Here is a 21056-nt window from a genome sequence, read left to right on the forward strand (position 1 = left end):
AAAAAGGGAGCCGGACTATGTTGAATTTTTTTTTCAAGTGAGGTCATTGCTCATGTTTTTTTGGCACAAAATCACCTATAAATAGAGAGCTTTCAAGCTCCTTTTGTTCCACACCAATAAATGCAGAGAAAGAAAAATATATAGAGAGCAGTGAGGTATTTCACAGTTCGTGATAAAAAAATAGTCTGTGAAGAAAAAATTAGAGTGAGCAATATTTTTAGTAAGGTGAGATTGAAAAGAGGGTTATTTCTTTTGGGTGTGTGGTAGTCATTTTGATTATTATACTTTTGAATACGGTGTAAAAATTTCTTACTATAGTAATATTAGTTACTCCTCTTGGTCTGTGTTTTTTCCTTATTTAGAAGGGTTTCCATGTAAAATTTTTGGTGTCATTATTTTTATATTTTTTCCTATTATTTTTCCACAAATACTTTTGTTGTTATTCCGGGTTTACCCAACAAACTGGTATCAGAGACACTGTTTGCAATATTTGTATTTTTTTTGGTAAATAATGGAAGGCAACACAAGTAGAATGATTACCTTAAATGGTGTTAATTCTGCCATTTGGAAGGAAAAAATGGAAGATCTGCTCTATGTCAAGAATTTTTATCAGCCGATCTTTTGCACTGTAAAACCTGAAAATAAAATCGATGGAGAGTGAAACCTGTTGCAGAGACAGGTTTACGATTTTATTAGACAGTGGGTTGACGATAATGTGTTGAACCATATTTCTAGGGAGACATATGTTAGGTCCCTATGGGAGCATCTTAAAAGTTTGTATGCTCGAAAGACCGAAAATAATAAGATGTTCTTGATAAAACAAATGTTGGGGTTAAAATACCATGATGGTTCTCCAATGACAGATCACCTGAATAATTTTCAGGGGATTATGAACCAACTATTTGCTATGGGTATTAAGTTTGATAAAGAAATTCAAGGCTTGTTTCTACTTGGTTCCCTACCAGATTTGTGGGAAACATTTAGAACTTCATTATCAAATTCTGCTCCCAATGGCGTGATATCTATGGATTTTGCCAAGAGCAGCATTCTTAATAAAGAAATGAGATGAAAGTCTCTTAGTTCCTCTTCGTCTGATGTCTTGGCGACTAGCGATAGGGGGAGAAGCAAGACTCGTGGTGCTCGAAATGAATAACACCATAGAAGTAAATCCAAAGAAAAATCTAAAAATTTTGAGTGCCATCATTGTGGGTTAAAAGGGCACACAAAGAAATGTTTGCTAGAAATTGAAGAAGGAGCAAAGAAACAAGGAGAAAAAAAAAAAAAGATGACAATGAAAATTGTGTTGCGACCGTTACCACTGAAGATCTTGTTACCGTCCTTGATGCAAACCTAATAAATGTGGCTTGTGATGAGTCAAGTTGGGTTGTGAATTCTGGTGCCACATCTCATGTGACATCAAGGAAGAATTTTTTCTCATCTTATACTCCAGGTGACTTTGACATCTTGAGTATGGGCAATGAGACTGTTTCTAAGGTGGTTGGTATTGGTACAGTTTGTTTGAAAACTAGTTCTGGATCTACACTAGTTTTAAACAATGTAAAATATGCATCCAATGTTCGCCTACACTTGATTTATGTTGGCGTGCTGGATGATGAGGGATATGTTAGTACCAATGGTGGTGGAAAATGGAAGCTCATTAAGGGTTTTTTAGTTGTGGCTCATGGAGACAAACGTTATGGTCTATACTGGACTACTGCTTCTACTTGTGCTAACATGGTGAATACAGTTGAAAGCGCTAGCTCTTCAACATTATGGCATAAAAGGCTTAGCCACATTAGTAAGAGAGAACTTAATGTTCTGGCCTAAAAGAAATTGTTGTCAGATTTTGAAAGTGCTAAATTAGAAAAATGTGAGCACTGCTTAGCTGGAAAACAAAATAGAGTTTCTTTCAATTCTTATCCTTCTTTAAGAAAGACAGAGTTGCTTGAGCTGGTGCATTCAGATTTATGTGGTCCTATGAAGACAAGGACTTTGGGTGGTGCACTTTACTTTGTCACTTTTATAGATGATTGCTCAAGAAAACTCTAGGTCTATGTCTTGAAGATAAAAGACCAAGTGTTGGGGGTCTTTAAGCAGTTTCAAGCTTCTATTGAAAGAAAAACAGGGAAGAAGCTGAAGTGTATTCGTACTGATAACGCTGGTGAATATTGTGGACCGTTTGACGAATACTGCAGGCATCAAGGCATTAGACACCATAAGGCTCCTCCTAAAACTCCCCAACTTAATAGTTTGGCGGAGAGAATGAACAGGACCTTGATGAAAAGAGTCAGATATTTGCTTTCTGATGCAAAGTTGGCGAACTCCTTTTGGGGTGAGGCTTTATTGACTGCTGCACATGTTATTAATCTATCTCCTGTTGTTGCTTTGCAAAGTGAGGTACCAAATAAAGTTTGGTATGGGAAGAATACTAGTACCATTTGAGAGTATTTGGTTGCAAAACTTTTGTACATGTGCCCATAGATGAGAGGTCAAAGTTAGATACCAAGACACGACAATGCATCTTCATTGGTTATGGCCTTGATGAGTTTGGTTACAAGCTGTATGATCCAGTTGAGAAGAATCTTGTAAGAATTGTGATGTTGTTTTCATGGAGAATCAAACCATTGAAGATATTGACAAAGCGGAGAAATCAGAATCTTTAAATTCTGATGGTGTGGTTAGTCTTGATCAATTTTCTCATACAAGTATGCATGATGTTGGTGGGCTAGATAACCATGATGGTGCCCAAAATCAGGTTCAAAATCAACATATTGATGTTGATAATGGCAACGATGTTGTTGATGATGAGGCCCTAGTTCAAGAAGCCGTAGATGAGCCAAATGCTCCACTAAGAAGGTCTATAAGACAACATATTCCTTCTTTTCGTTATTCTCCTAATGAGTATATGTTACTCACAGACGGGGGAGAACCTAAATCTTATAAGGAGGCTATTGAAGATAAATATAAAGATCAATGGTTGAAGCTATGCAGGATACGATGAAATCTCTGCATGAAAACTATATGTATGGGTTGGTAAAATTGCCTAAGGGCATGAGAGCTTTGAAGAATAAGTGGGTGTTCGAATTAAAATTTGAAGAACACAGCTTGAAGCCTAGATACAAAGCCATATTGGTTGTTAAAGAATTTGGTCAAAGAAAGGGTATCGACTTTGACGAAATATTTTCTCCTGTGGTCAAAATGACCTCTATTCGTACAGTTCTTGGTTTGACTGCTAGTCTTGATTTGAAGATTGAGCAAATGGATGTGAAGACAACTTTTCTTCACGGTGACCTCCAAGAGGAGATTTATATGGAACAACCTGAGGGCTTCAAGATGAAAGGTAAAGAAAATCATGTGTGTAAACTTAGGAAGAGTCTTTATGGCTTGAATCAAGCTTCTAGACAGTGGTATAATAAGTTTGAATCTGTCATAGGGGAGCAAGGCTACAAGAAGACTTCTTCAAATCATTGTGTATTTGCACAAAGGTTTTCTGATGACGATTTTATCATCCTCTTGCTATATGTGGATGATATGTTGATTGTGGGCAAGAATGCTTCCAGAATTGACGAGTTGAAGAAACAATTATGCAAGTCTTTTTCCATGAAAGACTTGGGCCATGCTAAGCAGATTTTGGGCATGACGATTACTCGTTTCAGAGATAAAAGGAAGATTTACTTGTCAGTACATTGAATGTGTACTGGAGCGCTTCAACATGTAGAATGCTAAGGCTGTTAGCACACTCCTTGCTTGTCATATGAAGTTGAGCAGGAAAATGTGTATAACAACGAAGGAGGAAAAGGAGAGCATCACTAAAATTCCATACTCCTCCACTGTCGGAAGCTTAATTTATGCAATGGTGTGTACCAAACCTGATATTGCTCACGCGGTTGGTGTTGTCAGCAGGTTTCTTAAAAATCTCGGAAAAGAGCACTGAGAAGCAGTCAAATGGATATTGAGGTACCTAAAAAAAATCTCATATGACTGTTTGTGTTTTGGAGGATCTGATCAAATTTTGAAGGGCTATACAGATGTTAATATGACGGGTGACCCGGATAACAGAAAATCTACTACTGAATTTTTGTTTACTTTTTCAGGGGGAGCTATATCATGGCAGTCGAAGTTGCAGAAATGTGTTGCATTATCTTCAACTGAAGCTGAGTATATTGCGGCTACTGAAGCTGGCAAAGAAATGATATGGCTTAAGCGATTTCTTCAAGAACTTGGATTAGATCAAATGAAGTATGTTGTCTATTGTGACAGTCAAAGTGAAATAGACTTGAGCAAGAACTCCATGTACCATGCAAGAACAAAACACATTGATGTGAGGTACCATTGGATTCGTGAACAAATAGAGAACGAATCATTCCATGTCAAGAAGATTCACACGAGTGAAAAATCCTGTGGATATGCTAACAAAGGTGGTGCCAAAAGACAAGTTCGAGTTGTGCAAAGAACTTGTTGGTATGAGATCTCTCTAAGAAGGTAGAAATACCTCCTTCAGATGTATGGGACTGGAGGGGAGATTTGGTGGGTCCATCCCATACCTAATTGGTTGCAAGTCATAGCTAACTTTTGTTTTTCAAACAATTAGTTGCAAAATTGAAAAAAGAAGCCGGACTATGTTGATTTTTTTTTTTCAAGTGAGATCATTGCTCACGTTTTTTTTGGCACAAAATCACCTATAAATAGAGAGCTTTCAAGCTCCTTTTGTTCCACACCAATAAATGTAGAGAAAGAAAAATATATAGAGAGAGCAGTGAGGTACTACACAATCCGTGATAAAAAAAATAGCTTGTGAAGGAAAAATTAGAGTGAACAATATTTTTAGTAAGGTGAGATTCAAAAGAGGGTTATTTCTTTTGGGTATGTGGTAGTCATTTTGAGTATTATACTTTTGCCTACGGTGTAAAAATTCCTTAGTGCATTAATATTAGTTGTTCCCCTTGGTCTGTGGTTTTTCCCTTATTTAGGAGGGTTTCCACATAAAATTTTCGGTGTCATTATTTTTATATTTTTTCCTATTATTTTGCCACAAATACTTTTGTTGTTATTCCGGATTTACCCAACAATATAGAGGTCCCAGACCAGACCAATTATCCCACCAAAAGAAACATGTACCTGATCTAATTCTCCAGAATATATGATGTTCAGCATCAAGCACGTATATTTGACTAGTATATATATATAGTAGATATTTGAGTCTCATTCAATTAATTTATGTGTATATTTTGAAATATCAATAATAATTCTGATATTACTGTCTTAAAAGTGAAATAGACAAGTTATTTTCAATAAACCACGGGTCAAGGTAAAAACAGTTGCTCAATCAAAGATGTAGTAAGGCAATTCTTTTCCTTTTTGGTAAACTTAACTTCAGTATAATAGCTCGTAAGCTTCGATAAAAAAGTGAATTATAGTACCAGATAAGTTTATGCGTAAATCATACGGGAAAGCTGAATGACTCAAAATTAGTTTTTTTTTTTAAGGGAATTCGATAGTTTAAATCAAAAAAACATTATTGATTTAATGATTTGAAAATGATTTTAATTTTTTTTTTATGAGTTGTTGTTTTCGTAACAGTTTTTTATTATTTTTTTTTTTGAAGGGTTAACGCATAATGATTAATAATAGATCAAATAATATCTTAATTAATGATTTTTTAAGGACGTGATGATTTTGAATAAGGAGTGAAGGATTGGTTGGGTTGGGGGCGGGGCGGGGCAGAGAGGGGGGAAGAAGTTTCGGGGAGGGAATAATGGTTGACATGGTGTAGTTGTTTAGTTGTAGCTGTGTGTGTGCGTGTTTTTGTTGCATGAGAGAGATGGAGAAATGGTGTTTGTTATGGTGTCACTGCTTTGTTTGGTGTGGAAATTTACCAGAACTCAAAGTTGTAAGGGCTATAGCTTGCTAAGAGTGATTAGGAATAATTGATCTCAAGGTCAATTTTAAATTGAATTTATTTTTTATTTAATTGGAATGAAATATATGTAATAATTCATTTTAAAATTAATTGTTTTAAAATTATAATATTATTTTTTTATATTATAAAATAACTAATTTCAAAATAGCTAATTCTATCAAAAACCCCTCTTAAACCTTTTCCTTTTCTTTATCCAGTGCACGTGCACACGCACGCAAGGTAAATCCCACCACGTGTGATTAGTATGCAAATCTATCGATATCTATATATTATACTAGAGGAGCATGACCCGTGTCAGCACGGGTCCAACATTAAAATATTTTACTATGTATAGTAACTTAAATTGATATTAGTTCGAATTATGAATTATAACACATGAATACACAAACTATATTGACTACTTGGTAGTATTTTGCAAGGAGCCAAGTCTTACAAGATAATTATGTATTCCCTTATTAAGCCGCCATAAACATTATTTGTTTTCATTTTCTCATTCTCTTTTATTTGTCAACTTGTTCTTTGAAGTTAAACTAAATTAATATTTTAAAATCAAAATTTAAGTGTTTCAAAAATTATATTAGAAAAAAAAACTATAGTTACCGTCTTTCATATTAATTTAAATTATTTGACTTTGAGAACACGATAAAACATACTTATGTAGATATTTTATTGAACTTTGCTTTTGTATATGTTCCTTCCATTCAAATGTGGAGTCGTTTGTTAGAGTGTATAAAAATTATGCTGATAGAATGTATTAATAATGTTTGCATTAATAATGCTTATATTAGTAATATTGGTATTATTTATGTTAATATTATTTTTTATACACTTTTTGATGTACAGTGTACTTCATTAAAACTTGTATTTTCAATTTGATATATTTAAACCAAAGTTTAAAAAAAGATGACTTGCATATATACATCCTAGGATTCACCCGGGATCTAGCATGAGCTCAATATATATTTATTTGTGTCAATTTTTGTGATACAAAATGAATTTAGATAATCAATCACACTTTTAATATATTTTTAGATATTTTAAGTTGTTAATATTGTAATTTCTAATATTTTTATGTAATTTTTAAATAATATATGTTACTCTCTTTATCTAAACTTTTGTGACATTGATAGTCAATTATATTTTCAAAATAATCTAAGTTTTTAATTATTGTGCTTTATAATATTTTTCTTCTATTTCAGTTTAAGTGAAACTGATACAATTTCGAGAGTCAACCAAATATTTATATCATTTAAATTTTTTAAATTGTTAATTATTGTGAATTACAGTATTTTTTAAGTATTTGTTAAATATATATAATAGATTAAATTATTTTAGATATTTAAAGTTTTTAATTATTATAATTTATAATATTTTTTATGTAATTTTCAAAAAATATATGCTACTCTCCTTGTCCAGAGTTTGTGCACTAACAGTCAATTATATTTCTTAAATAATTTAAATTTTTAATTATTGTGTAAAAAATTTCTACTCTAATTTAAATGACATAATGCTTAGATGAACATAATAATTAATTAGAGGTGATATAGCAAAATCACGATTGAAGTAGCAAAATAGACATGTCTTAAATGAGTCACAACAACTAATTAGAAATGATATAATGAAATTATTGTAAAAGATACTTGTGAAAAAAAGTAAGTGAAATCTCATATAAGAATTCAAGTTACTTTAAAACATCAAGAGTAAACTTATAATTTTATATCTATTTTTTTTATTAAATATTATTTAATTATTTATTTATTTAATACTTAGATAACTTATAATAATTAATTAGAGGTAATATTTAGTAAAATTATGATTAAAGCCATTGAAGCAGACATGTCATAAATGTCTACTCTATTGTTTTATTATCTATTATTAATTTTTTAATATGTAAATAAATTATAATAATTAATTAGGAATGATATAGTAAAATCACGGAGCAAATAGCTCAAACCAACAAGTTGACGTGGAGCTTCTTTAAATACTTAGATGACTTATAATAATTAATTAGGGGTGATATTTAGTAACATTAAGATTAAAGCAGCTGAAGCAGACATGTCATAATTGTCTATTTTACTCTTTTTATTAAATATTATTAATTTTTAATATATAAATAATTTATAATAATTAATTAAAAATGATACAATAAAAAGCAAAATTACGATTGAAGCAACTGAAATAGACATGTCATAAATGTCTATTTTTCTTTTTTTAAATTAAATATTTTTTAATATATAAATAAATTATAATAATTAATTAGAGACAATATAATAAAATCACGATTGAAGAAGTTGAAGCAGACAACATGAGCAGGCATATCAAAATTTTCTCTTCTATATATTAAAAAAAAAAAGGTGAAATTGTAGTAACAAATAAGAAAGAAATTAAATTATATGTTTGATATGAAATTAAATAAAGAACAAAATTTATTTAATTGTATCAATTATAATTAATTTTTATAATAAATTACCATCTTACTAATTAATTTACTTAAACATAATATATTTGAAACAATTTTACACATAAAAAGATAAATATTAACAATGAAAAATAAATGGAAGATAGAGGGCCCACATGTGTGAAAATAATATAGAAACATGTAAGGCCATGTGTGATGGCATTATAGTAAATTTCTTAGATGGTATTTTTGGTAATTAAAGAGAAAAGAATGGGTTTTCATTAAAATTTTTGATGAGGTTCAAAAAACAATGCAAAAGAAATTATTAAATTGAGCTTAGAACTTATGTTTAATGACTAAACTGCCCTCAAACTTTTTTAAAATTGCAAGAAGTTGCCATGTTGAAATCATCATTTCTATAATCTACTAGACAAGCATGACCCGTATCAGCACGGGCCCAACATTAAGATATTTATTTGTCTTTTCAATGTTGATATATTTAAATATAAAAATTTAATAAAAGGATTGCATATGTTTTCTAGGGTTCATCCGAAATCTAGCATGAGTTCAACATATGTTATTTAATATGTATTTAGATAATTTAAGTTGTTAACTATTGTAATTTATAATATTTTTCTTATGTATTTTTCAAATTAATATACGTTACTTTTCTTGTCCAAATTTTATTTGGCATTGATAGTCAATTATATTTTAAAAATAAATTAAATTTTTAATTATTGTGATTTATAATACTTTTCTTCTATTCCAATTTCAATGACACTAATATAATTTCAAGAGCCGACCAAATGTTTTATATCTTTTAAATTTTTTAAGTTGTTGATTATTGTGATTTCTAGTATTTTTCATGTAATTTTTTTGAAAATATATAACATATTAATTTTTTTTAGATATTTTAAGTTGTTTACAATTGTAATTTATAATACTTTTTATGTAATTTTTGAATAATATATGTTACTCTCCTTGTCCAGAGTTTTGTGTCGACAATACCCAATTATATTTTAAAAATAATTTAAATTTTTGATCATTGTGATTTATAATATTTTTTATATGTCAACTTATGTGGCATAATGCTTAAATGACCATAATAATTAATTAGGGGTAATATAGTAAAATCATGACTGAAGCAGCTATAGCAGAAATCAGTCAATAAATTTTAAAAAAATTGTTAATTATTGTTATTTACAATACTTTTTATTTCATTTTCAAATATTATATGTTGTTTTATATCTTCTTCTGTCCCGTCCCAATTTATGTGACACTAATATAATTTTGATAGTAAATCAAATATTTTATGTTGACATATTATTTTGTTATTCTTATTTTTCTAACACATAAATCACTTATAATAAGGAGTGATATAGTAAAATCATCGTTCGAAAAACGAAAATTTAATTTAAAACATTAAGAGTTAATTTCGAATTTTATGTCTATTTTATTTTTCATGAAATATTATTTATTTTCTTAATACCTAGATGACTCATAATAATTAATTAAGAGCAACTGATCATGTTATTACTATAAAAATTAATATAATTTTATCATATCTAATAGTAATCATCTATAATGCACCGAAGTAGTATATTAATTAAAAATGGGATGCTATATTTGCATATGAAAAATATGGTATTATTAAATATTATTGGATAGTGCACTATATTTATCTTTCACAATGATAAAATTTTACTTTATTTTTAAAAACTTGATACATATTGACCCAACATAAATTCTAAGAAAATATTCATGAGAAATTTATTTTATTAAATTAAATTTATTAATTTTTTTTACTTTAAAAATTTAAAGTTAAGTTTAAATATTAGTATTTCTATATAAGAAAAAATAATTTTAAAATTTAAATTTACTAAAATAAATAAATAAATAAATAGATAAAAAGATTAATTTTCTATATAAAGGTCAATTAAAATAATAAATTGATTTACTTTAAATATTTAGTTGCAATTAATTAAGATAATTTTTTATTTTGTCATGATTTATGCTGCACCAAAAAAATTTTGAGAGTTGAATAGAACTTTTATCTATTTTTAAAAAAGTATTTTAACTTGTTAATTATTGTGATTTATAACAATTTTTATGTAATTATCAAATGATATATTTCCTCCTTCTGTCCCAATTGATGTGGCTTCAATACAATTTTGAGAGTCAACTAAAATTTTTATATATCTTTTAAATATTTGAAATTGTTAATTATTATGATTTGTAGTACTTTTTTTTTAAATCTCAATTTATATGGCATTGCTAAAATAATGAGAGTCAATAAAATTTCTATATGTGGTAACAAATTATTGTAATTTGTGGTAACAAATTAGTTTTGAATATGATAGCTAATTAAATAAATAAAAAAAATTTACTTCCAATATGTAGTTATAGTTAATTAATATAAATTAATAGAATATATTAAATATTTAAATTATTATGATGAAACAATGAAATTATTATATATTGGGGCATGGTATGTAATTAAGTGGGAATAGAGGTTTTCTTTTTGGTAAGAGTCAATAAAATTTCTGTATGTCTTTTAAATATTTTAAGTTATTAATTATTGTGATTTGTGGTAACAAATTAGTTTTGAACATGATAGATAATTAAATAAATAAATAAATAAAATTTACTTTCAATATGTAGTTATAGTTAATTAATATAAATTAATATAATATATTAAACATTTAAACTATTATAATAAAATAATAAAATTATTATATATTGGGGTATGATATGTAATTAAGTGGAAGTAGTTAGTTTTTTAGTAATTGCAGGAGGTGGTCGAAACCACCTCTTCTATATAATAGAAAAGAAATATCTGTAATAAAATTAAAGTGTGAAGGGCCTTAAAACTATTATTTGAACTTTTTGCCCTTTATTAAAAGGTTCTTTCTTTAGACAAAATCGTCTTTTCACTATTTTTTTTATATTTAAAAATTAAAAATTAATTAAATATATTTATGGTAAAATCTTTCCTTATTAGAAATTATCAGAATTTAAATATCTTTTTCTAATTTAAGATTTAAAAATTAATTAAATATATTTATGGTAAAACCTATCCTTATTAGAAGTTATCATAATTAGTGACAACTGATACTTTTTTCATTTGATTAAAAATTCTAAATCAACTAAATTTGATTTTAAAAAGATTTAAAAAATCTAGGAATAAATATAAAACTATTAGAATACGAAAAATTTAAGAAATGTCAGTTTTTTAAAAAATTTTAAGTACGTATTAAGAATGTAATCAATGATTTTGTAAAGATTTGACTTTAAAAATAAAGAAATATTCTAAATATATATATATAAAAAAAATCGTAACACAAATATGGTTCAAATTGATGTGTCTCTCTTAGCCTGTGGCAACAAGGGAAAGAAAAATTATATGGCAAATGCAAAAGTAATGATCAATTAACTATTTGAAACTTCTGGTGGTAATATATATGTGTGTATATATTTATGTTTACATTATTATATTAAAGTGTGAAAGATTTTTGAAAAGTGATTTGAACATTTACACTTTATTAAAAATCTCGACAATAGGCGAAATTATTTAATTTTAAATAATTAAACATTGCATGTGCGAGGCACGTGTGGTTAAACTAGTATAAAAAAATATCAAGAAAGTCCTGCATAAATAGCTGCCAAGTGATTAAATAGGATAATGCCATGTGGTATATAAATAGCAAGGAAGTCTTGCATAAATAGATGTCAAGTGATTCAATAGGATAATGCCATGTGGTATTTTTTAGGACAAATTTGTTAGATTAGGTAAAGTTATTTATTAAAAATATACTTAATAATATATTTAAAAGTAAATTAACTGCACAACTTTCTTAAAATTATAATATATTAAAAATACAAAATAATAATAAAAAGTAGTAAACTCAAACAAAATCTATTTTTCTAATTATTGTTTGAATAAATTTGTAATAAAAATTATAATATGTAATAACTGACTTTTGACGTAGCTTATTCATATCACTTACTCTTATAAAAAAGAGTTTGAAAGGAAGAAGTAATTTTATATGTTTTTCATTTTTTTCCACTTTGAATAAAAAAATGAATTTTAATAAATTTATAATGAACATTCTAATGCATGATTTGAATTTTGATTTGAAAGAGTAAATTAAGATTAAAAAAATAAAACTATTCATATTCAAACCTCCTGCACCACCCCATTCCCTATTTTTCCACCATGTTGTCACAAAGCACTCACCCACTAACCCTTCCATTACTCACATTAATTGTTACAAAAACACATGCACTATTATACAATTAATTCAAATGTATAGGATATGTTTTACATTTTGAATCATTAGAATATTAATTCAATAAATAAAATATTATTCAAATTTAAGAAAATAAATACATCATCAGCGGATAAAGATTTTAATATCAACTTGAAGATATAAGTCCAAAATTAGAAGACACATTTCTACACACTGATGAAAGCGGAAATAATATTTTGTGTAATCATCTACTCAACTTAATAAATATATTCTCTATTTTAATTTATTTGTTAAATTTTAAATTAATAATATTTTTAAAATGTAAAATAAATTTAAAATTTTCAGATTTTAAATTAAAAATATATTATACGTATCAAAATGTCATTTGACTTTATGATATTAAATATGTTGTAGAAAAAGTTGTAATCAAGAAAATTGCTAAAAATGAAAAAAAAAGATATTTTTCTTGAAAATGAATTAAAAAACACTAGAATAAACAGATTGGATAATTTAGGATTGATGACTATAAAAATTTAAATTTTAATTTTAATGTAACCCACTAATTGTCTTCGAAAGTTTTTAGGTTTATCATTAGCCCACGTAAATGACGTCTAAACAAACTACAAAACTTCATTAATCCCTTCAAACTACAACAAGTTCATCTTCTTTTATCTATCTCGATTTTGTTTTTTTTGACCTTTGGAGAATTAAAGAACAATGTCATGTTGAAGGAAGTACACCAACATGCAATGAAGTTTGTTCTAGAAAAATTCTAAGGCGAGCAACGAATTTTCTTTGATAGAACTTTGAATTTTGACAGATCTTGATGTCATTACAATTAAGTCGCAACAGTCAGAGAAGAATCAAATTGTACAAGATCGTGAAAATTATATTACACTTGCAAATCATCATGATGGCAAACGTCTTGCGCAAGACGCTGTAAAATTTACAAAATTATCATTATTAAGCATAAATTAAGCTATGGATCTTGAATTTCAGAGACAACTACATGTGTTTTTTTCTTTCTCTATGAATTCATCTTAAACATATACCAACTCTGACTAGGGATTTTGATTGCAGGTCTAATAGAGATGCTAAATTTATTCTCAATTGAGTTGATAATGCTAAATTTAATTTAAAGTTGTAATGCTCTTAATCAATTTGCTATATGATTATTGTGAAAAAAAAAAAGAGTATATTCTTTTTAGGTAGTTAGAGTTAGATGTTATGCAGAAAGTACTAGTATCATTTAGTTGGTTAACTAATGTCATGGAAATGAATTCCTATTACACTGCAAGGTCACGGAAAGATAAAACTAGATAGTTATGGACCTAGTGATTGGAGCGAGCTGATTTTATATTTTTATTGTGGTTAAATGGGTAGTGAATATATGCAATAATAGTTGATTGTACATTCTTTTGCTTTTGAATATTTATGTATGTGTATAGTTCAAATATATATGATTAATTTTGTAAGTAACAACCATCGGACATTTTTTGCCTACATGGCGTACCGTGTGCAATGCACTCGCGGCAAGGGCAGACGCGTGAGGATATATTTTTTTTTACTAAATTACGAATAGAAATGTGCCAAGTGGCACTAAGGGGCCCAAAAAATATTAATTAAAAAAATTATATTTAAATTATTTTATTAATATAAATTTTAATTATTATAATTTCTTAATTCTTTTTTAGAAAAAGCACCCTACCCCCAGTGTCATCTTCTTTAGAGCACCCCACCACCATCCCACCCCCTGCGTCTTCAACCCAACCCCACCCCACCTCGCGTATTCATCGTTTCAACCCCACCCCGCGTCTTCACATGAACAAATTTTTTTTAATCCACCATAATTATTCTCATTTCTTGAAAAATTCCAACAAACATCACTTTTTTTTTTTCATTCCTTGAAATTTTTTACAATAAAGATCACTTTTTTCTTCATTAATATCACCATTTTATGAAAAATTACAATAAAGATGGCTTCTTTGTAGACCCCCTTTTGAATTCTTGAATTAGATTTAAACAAAAATTTTGTGTGTATGTGTTTTTGAGGTTCACGGAGAAGCAAGATTGACTTTTATGGAGAAGAAGAGAAACGTCGGGCGAGGGAGGGTTTTTTTAATTTTTTTTTATAATTTCTTTTTAATAATCAGTTTTTTATTTTTATTTTTTAAGTAATTTTATAATTATTTTTCAATAATTTGGATCCTCAATGCAAATTTTTATTTTTATTTTTTTAAAATTTTATAATTTCTTTTTAATAATCAGATTTTTATTTTTATTTTTTAAATAATTTTATAATTATTTTTTAATAATTTGAATCCTCAATGCAATTTTTTATTTTTATTTTTTAAAATTTTATAATTACTTTTTAATAATCAATTTTTTATTTTTATTTTTAAATAAATTTATAATTATTTTTTAATAATTTGGATCCTCAATGCCATTTTTTAAAATTTTTAGAGTTTCTTTTTAATAATAATTTTTTATTTATATTTTAAAATAATTTTATAATTATTTTTAATTATTTGGATCCTCAATGCCATTTTGTTTTCATTTTTTAAAATTTTTTGTGATTTTATTTTAATTTTTAAATGATTTTTAATTATTTTTTAATAATTTATTTTTTCAAAATTTTATAATTTGTTTTTAATAATTAATTTTTTATTTTTATTTTTTTAAATATTTTTATAATTAATTTTAATAATTATTGGACCCACAATGCCACGTGTCAGCTTTTAATTAACTCTTTTTGCCACATCATCGCGTGTGTGCAGCACACACTTTGAGCTTTTAGCTGATTTTGAAAAAAATGCCCAATTGGTTCAAAATTCGGGGGGTTTAGGAGCCTGATAGGTACAGACCTTAATTGAGGGGTCTAAGTGAATTTTTGAAATAAATTTTAGGGTCTGTCGATGACTTAAGCCTAAAAACAAAGAGTGTATACATTGACTTCCCTACGTCATGATTGTTTGATTTGATTTTTTTTTCATGTATTTTGAGTATGACTATCTTCAAAACATACGAAAGGCCATAAAAAAAATTTACCTATGAGCAAAATCCTTGAGTCATGAAAACCTCAAATTAGGACATAAACTAAGAAATAGTAAATGATAGAAATAATTTTATCATATCATTCTTTAAATAAAATTAATTCAGTACTTTGAGATATATTGAGTAATGAATGTAATTAATAACTAAGGATAAAGTTGATAGAAATGGTTAAATTATCATTGATTTTTTAAACTGAGTAAGTATTAAAATCTTATTATTTTTTATGAAAATATTTTATTTTAAATCTGGTAACATCACTCCATAAAACCTCCAATTCTTATTATTTAATTTCTCCAATATTTTTATAAATGTAAAAATTCTGCTGTTCACGTTTAGAAATTTATCCATTTAATAATAAATAATTATACTATCAATATTTTTTACTAGAGTCATTAATCCATTCTCATCAATTACTGGTTAGGAATTGGGAAGAAAATTATTTAAATATTTTAGAATTTATCATATTTTAAATTACTGAATTATTTAAGTTGTTAGAGTAATTATTTTAGATTTTAAATTTTAGTTTAAAATTTAATTGATATAAGAATGCAAACATGGTCGACGAAAATAGGAAGTCAAGCAAAAATAAGAAGCGAAAAGTTTGGATAAAGACTTGGTTAGTTTACTTATTTATTTATTTGTGGATCTTTTCAAATCTCTTTTTATTTATTTTTCTGATTAAAAATTATATATATTTGTACTTTAAAAATATCTAAGAAATAGATGACTTAAAAATAAGGTTAATATTTAGATTTTATTCATTATTCAAATTTTGAAAATTATATAAATGAGACAATCTGGCAATGCTCATTAAAAAAATATCTAAGGAAAAATATATTTTCTAATTAGACTTTTAAATTCAAATTGGTTACAAAATTTAAGCTGTTACAATCTCTCATTTAATTCACATAAAAATAAACACATTTATTAAAAACAACAATTACTACCTTACGAAGAGTAAACTTGCAAGTACTAGAATTCACATATACCTGATTTTACAAGCAAAATTATATCGGCCCTTATTTGTAGCAACTAAATAAAAGTTTTCATCCCCTCTTTTCAACTTTTTATAACAAGGCTAACTACGTGTGCAACAAATATACTTAGATTTGAATTTACACAAAAATATCTAATTCGAATGACCTTTCTAAAATTCAAACATTAATTTACTTTATAGTTTATTAAAAAATGTTTAATTTAAATATACTGTTTGCAATTAAAAATATTTATAATTAACTTAAATAGTTTGTACATTTTTTTAAAAACACAAAAATAAAAGAACATGGAACAATTTAAACGTGCTCCAAAATAATAGAGCCAAGCAAACCCACAATTTTCAATTAAATTATTAAGACTTATAATCTTTTAAAAGAAAAAAAACCCATGTTGCTGTTTTATTTAATTAAAATAGAGTTTAGCTTTCAAATATTCTATTTCATACATGAATTTAAGCCATGTAAACACAAATTTTTAATTTAAAAATATATATGATAAAGGTTTTAGCTTTAACTTTTAATTATTTATAGAGAAAAGACATGATTTTCCAACTTGTCCTCCAAACTCATTTTACCACTTAAACTAAACTTTCATTTATTTACCCCTCTTAACATCTTTAAACTGTATTTATTTTACCCTTAATGCTGACGTGACATTATAAAAAAAAAAGAGGCGCGTTTATTATTTAAAAAACAGATTTTTCTTCTTTCTTTCCCACTTATTTTACACACACACACACACACACACACACACATATATAAAATCAAACCTTTTCTTCTTTAATGCCCCCCAACCTCCCTCACCTCTCATCCCTACCCCGCACCCCATACCCACACCCACACCCACACCCCACACCCTTTTCTTCTCCGGTACATCATCAAACAATAATACCCATTACATAGACCTCTACCTCCGAGAATCTCATAAAGATTAAATTTTGTTGTTGTAGTAACTTAGGTTGATGATGATTTAAGCATTGATTTGATATGAACACTACTAATGTTCATAGATTGATCAAAAAAAGTTGATTTTTTAAGAGGTGGGGTTTGAATTTGAAGGCTTGAGAGTCGAAAGGAAGAAGAAGAAGAAGCCATATTTTTTTGATATTTTTCAAGAATTTGAATTTGTTAAAGATGTAAGAGATGAAAAGTATTTTGTAGAAATGGAAAAGTGTAATTTGTCCTTTGAATTTTGACCACTAATCTGTTTGTGTTGTGATTGAATCGAGCCATTGCCAGCGATGTTGCGGTGGTGATTGGATTGGAATCGAGCCGTCGGTATTTTTTTTCTCAAGGGTTTATTAACTTCAGGAGATTTTAGGTGGGGAGGGGGGCGCAGGGAAGGGGGCGCAGAAGGGGTGGGGGGCTACGTTAATTGCAGGGTAGGGGATGGGGATGGTGGGGTGGTGTGAAGAAGAAAGAAAATGGGGTGGGGGGTGTCTTTTTTATTTAATATATATAATTATAAATATATATATATATATATATATATATTTTATTTTTTTTTAAAATATATAAAAATAATATGTGGGGGATTTTTTTTTAGAAAAATAGTAATTTCTTACATGGCAATGACATGTCGTTGATGTGGCAGTGATGTGTACGCGAGTGTAACATACTCTCCGTTGTGAGAGTGGTATTCAGTTTTGAGGGATGAAATTAATATACTTTAAAGATGTTAAAGGGGGTAAATAAACGAAAGTTAAGTTTAAATGCTAAAGTGAGTTTGGAGGATAAGTTCAGGAGGAAAAAGATGTCTTTTCTCTTATTTATATTTTTTTTCCCCTTATTATAAGGAATTCTATTGTTCTCTCTAAAAGTTATAATTGGATGATTTGATTACTGTTATTTTCAGCATTATTAATGTCTAGAACAATTGAATATTGTTAAGAAGGTATTCGTGAATATGTGAAGAATCAAAATGAATTCAATCAAGGTAATTTTATCTACATTTTTAATGCATGCATGCAATCATCCGGAATTATAAGAGTTTTTGATGGTATATTTATCTTTATGATTTTCTCACATATTTTCTGTTCTATGATGGGTCATTGTGTCACTAATTTGTGTGTTCTCATATAGATGTAATGTTTGTTCTTATGCTCATTATTCATTTATAAATTTCTAATTTTGATTAATATTGCAATATCATCATCTTTTAGCGGAGTTTGATATAATTTAAATTATAGCAACATAAACTGAATGTTGGTAAGATAAATTTTAATTTTTTTTTTAATTTCTTGCAAGGTTGATTTATGCACGAAGGGCTTATTGATTTGGTGTTATCTATCCATTATATTTGATGTTTTGTGAAAAAATGAATCAAACGAAGGAGAAGGCAAAGCATATGTTATCTAAATAAGTCATTAAAATTATCCAACATGTGCCAAAAAATATGAACATTTATTAATGAGGTTCACTCCTTTAACAATACATGCATATTTCTTTATGCATTTTTTCTTTTGGGATCAATTTGCCATACTTGATGAAGTTTGAATTTAAGTATCACTAAAATCACACTTATATTGGTTACACTCTCACACATAGTTTATAGGGCATAATCAAAAAAGGGAATAAAGAAAAAATCGAAGAGAAAATCTTCTGCATCTTTTTATAACCACCATAATTTTAATTTTATGTTGTTTGTTTATAATGCAGATATCATTAAATTTTTTCATTGAATCAGACAAAAAACTATAGAAAAAGCAAAGGATGGTCATATCTATCGTATTTAATAATTTTGATGTTGGTTGAGACCTTTCCATTAACATTATCGTGCACTTTAATCTGTCTTCTGTTCTTCAAATATCAGTTTCAGACAATATATGTTTTCTGTACAAATCAATAGAAATTTAGTTATGTGGTAGTGCATTAAAAAAAAAGGGGGCTTAAAATGGTCTAAGGTTAGGTGGAAAAGTAAATATTTTTGTGATTGAGGAAAAGGTTGAGTAGTTGATACATTTACATGTTTTTCTTAATAATTTACACATTAAATTTAAATATATGAATCAATTACTCATTGACATTATTCTTATAGAATAAGAGTTTGAATTATTTTACTAGTAGTTATAAGTATTTTGTTATTATATACTTAGATGAAATTAAATGACTTTTTAGATAAAAAAAAGTTAACTACATATTGTCAAAAAAACTGTTCTGTATAAATAATTTAGTGATATTTAACGATGAATTTCATAAATAATTTTAATTTCTTATTTAAAATGTAAAAAAAATAACAACCTAATGTAATGGCCAAAGATGTATACATATAATTGTAACCTTAAAATTTTGGATACAATTTTCTTTTTAGGTATATGTCATCTCTTTCATGTGATAATTTATTATTCTAAGAGTAGATGTTATAATAGTGTTAAGGAAAGTAATCTTTTCATTAATTTTTAATTAATAGAATCAATAACGTTAAAAATTATAGCTATAAAAATACAATAACAGTGGGAACATACATGAAGAGAGGCCGAACATACTAATTATTTAGATATTTATGCTTTGAATTGATTTTAAAAATAGAATAAATAAGTTATACTACAAAATATTTATCATAAGTTCAAACAATGAAAGAATTCGAGCCTAGAATACACATTGCTTATTGGTGATGGACTTTTGTATGTATGTATTTTATATTATTTTACGAAATGGCTGAAATTCCTCTTTTAATCATTAGGGAGAGCACTAAAGGCAATTTAGTTAAGAAGAAACAAGTTAATAAACAATATCACATTTCATAGCTGCCTTCACTATTTAAGTACGCTCACAATAATCAAATTTTTGTTATCCTCTTATTGTATATTAGCCTTGGAAGTGTACCTTATTTGAAAGAAATAATCGATAATGAAACAGTAGTAGTTACACATACCATAAAAAATAAGCAATATGTCACCCATAATAGATATACATTCATTTATATTATATTTTTCTGTTTTGTTTTCTTTAAAATATTCACACATTACTCGAATACGTATACTAAAAATGTATAATGTTTTAGGTACATGACTACAAAAGAAAAATATGTCATATAAATTTGGATAAAGGGAATATAACATCAAAGTCCAAAATTTAATTTTAAAAAACAAGAAGTGAAGTCTCAAGGATGATGGTGAAGATATTATATATGCTCTAATCGTTTCAGAGAAAATTATATACTATTCCAACTTTGTATTTATTTGATAGAATAGTATTATTTTTTGTCGGATTTTCATTGAAAGCAAGACAACTAACCATATTTTTTGAAAATATTTTTTTAATTTTACAGTACATTGATAATAATAGTTAAGGTTTGAGTTGTATTTTCTTATTCAGATTTCTGTCAGTAAAATTAAGACAAATTTTGTAGTATTTAAATATTAAATACTCTATATATTCCATACAAAATGTTAGTTTTTATAAACAATGATTTATAAAAAAAATTTAAAATAAATACT

The sequence above is a fragment of the Capsicum annuum genome, chromosome 11, assembly GCF_002878395.1.
Source record: "Capsicum annuum cultivar UCD-10X-F1 chromosome 11, UCD10Xv1.1, whole genome shotgun sequence".
Classification (NCBI taxonomy): Eukaryota; Viridiplantae; Streptophyta; class Magnoliopsida; order Solanales; family Solanaceae; genus Capsicum; species Capsicum annuum.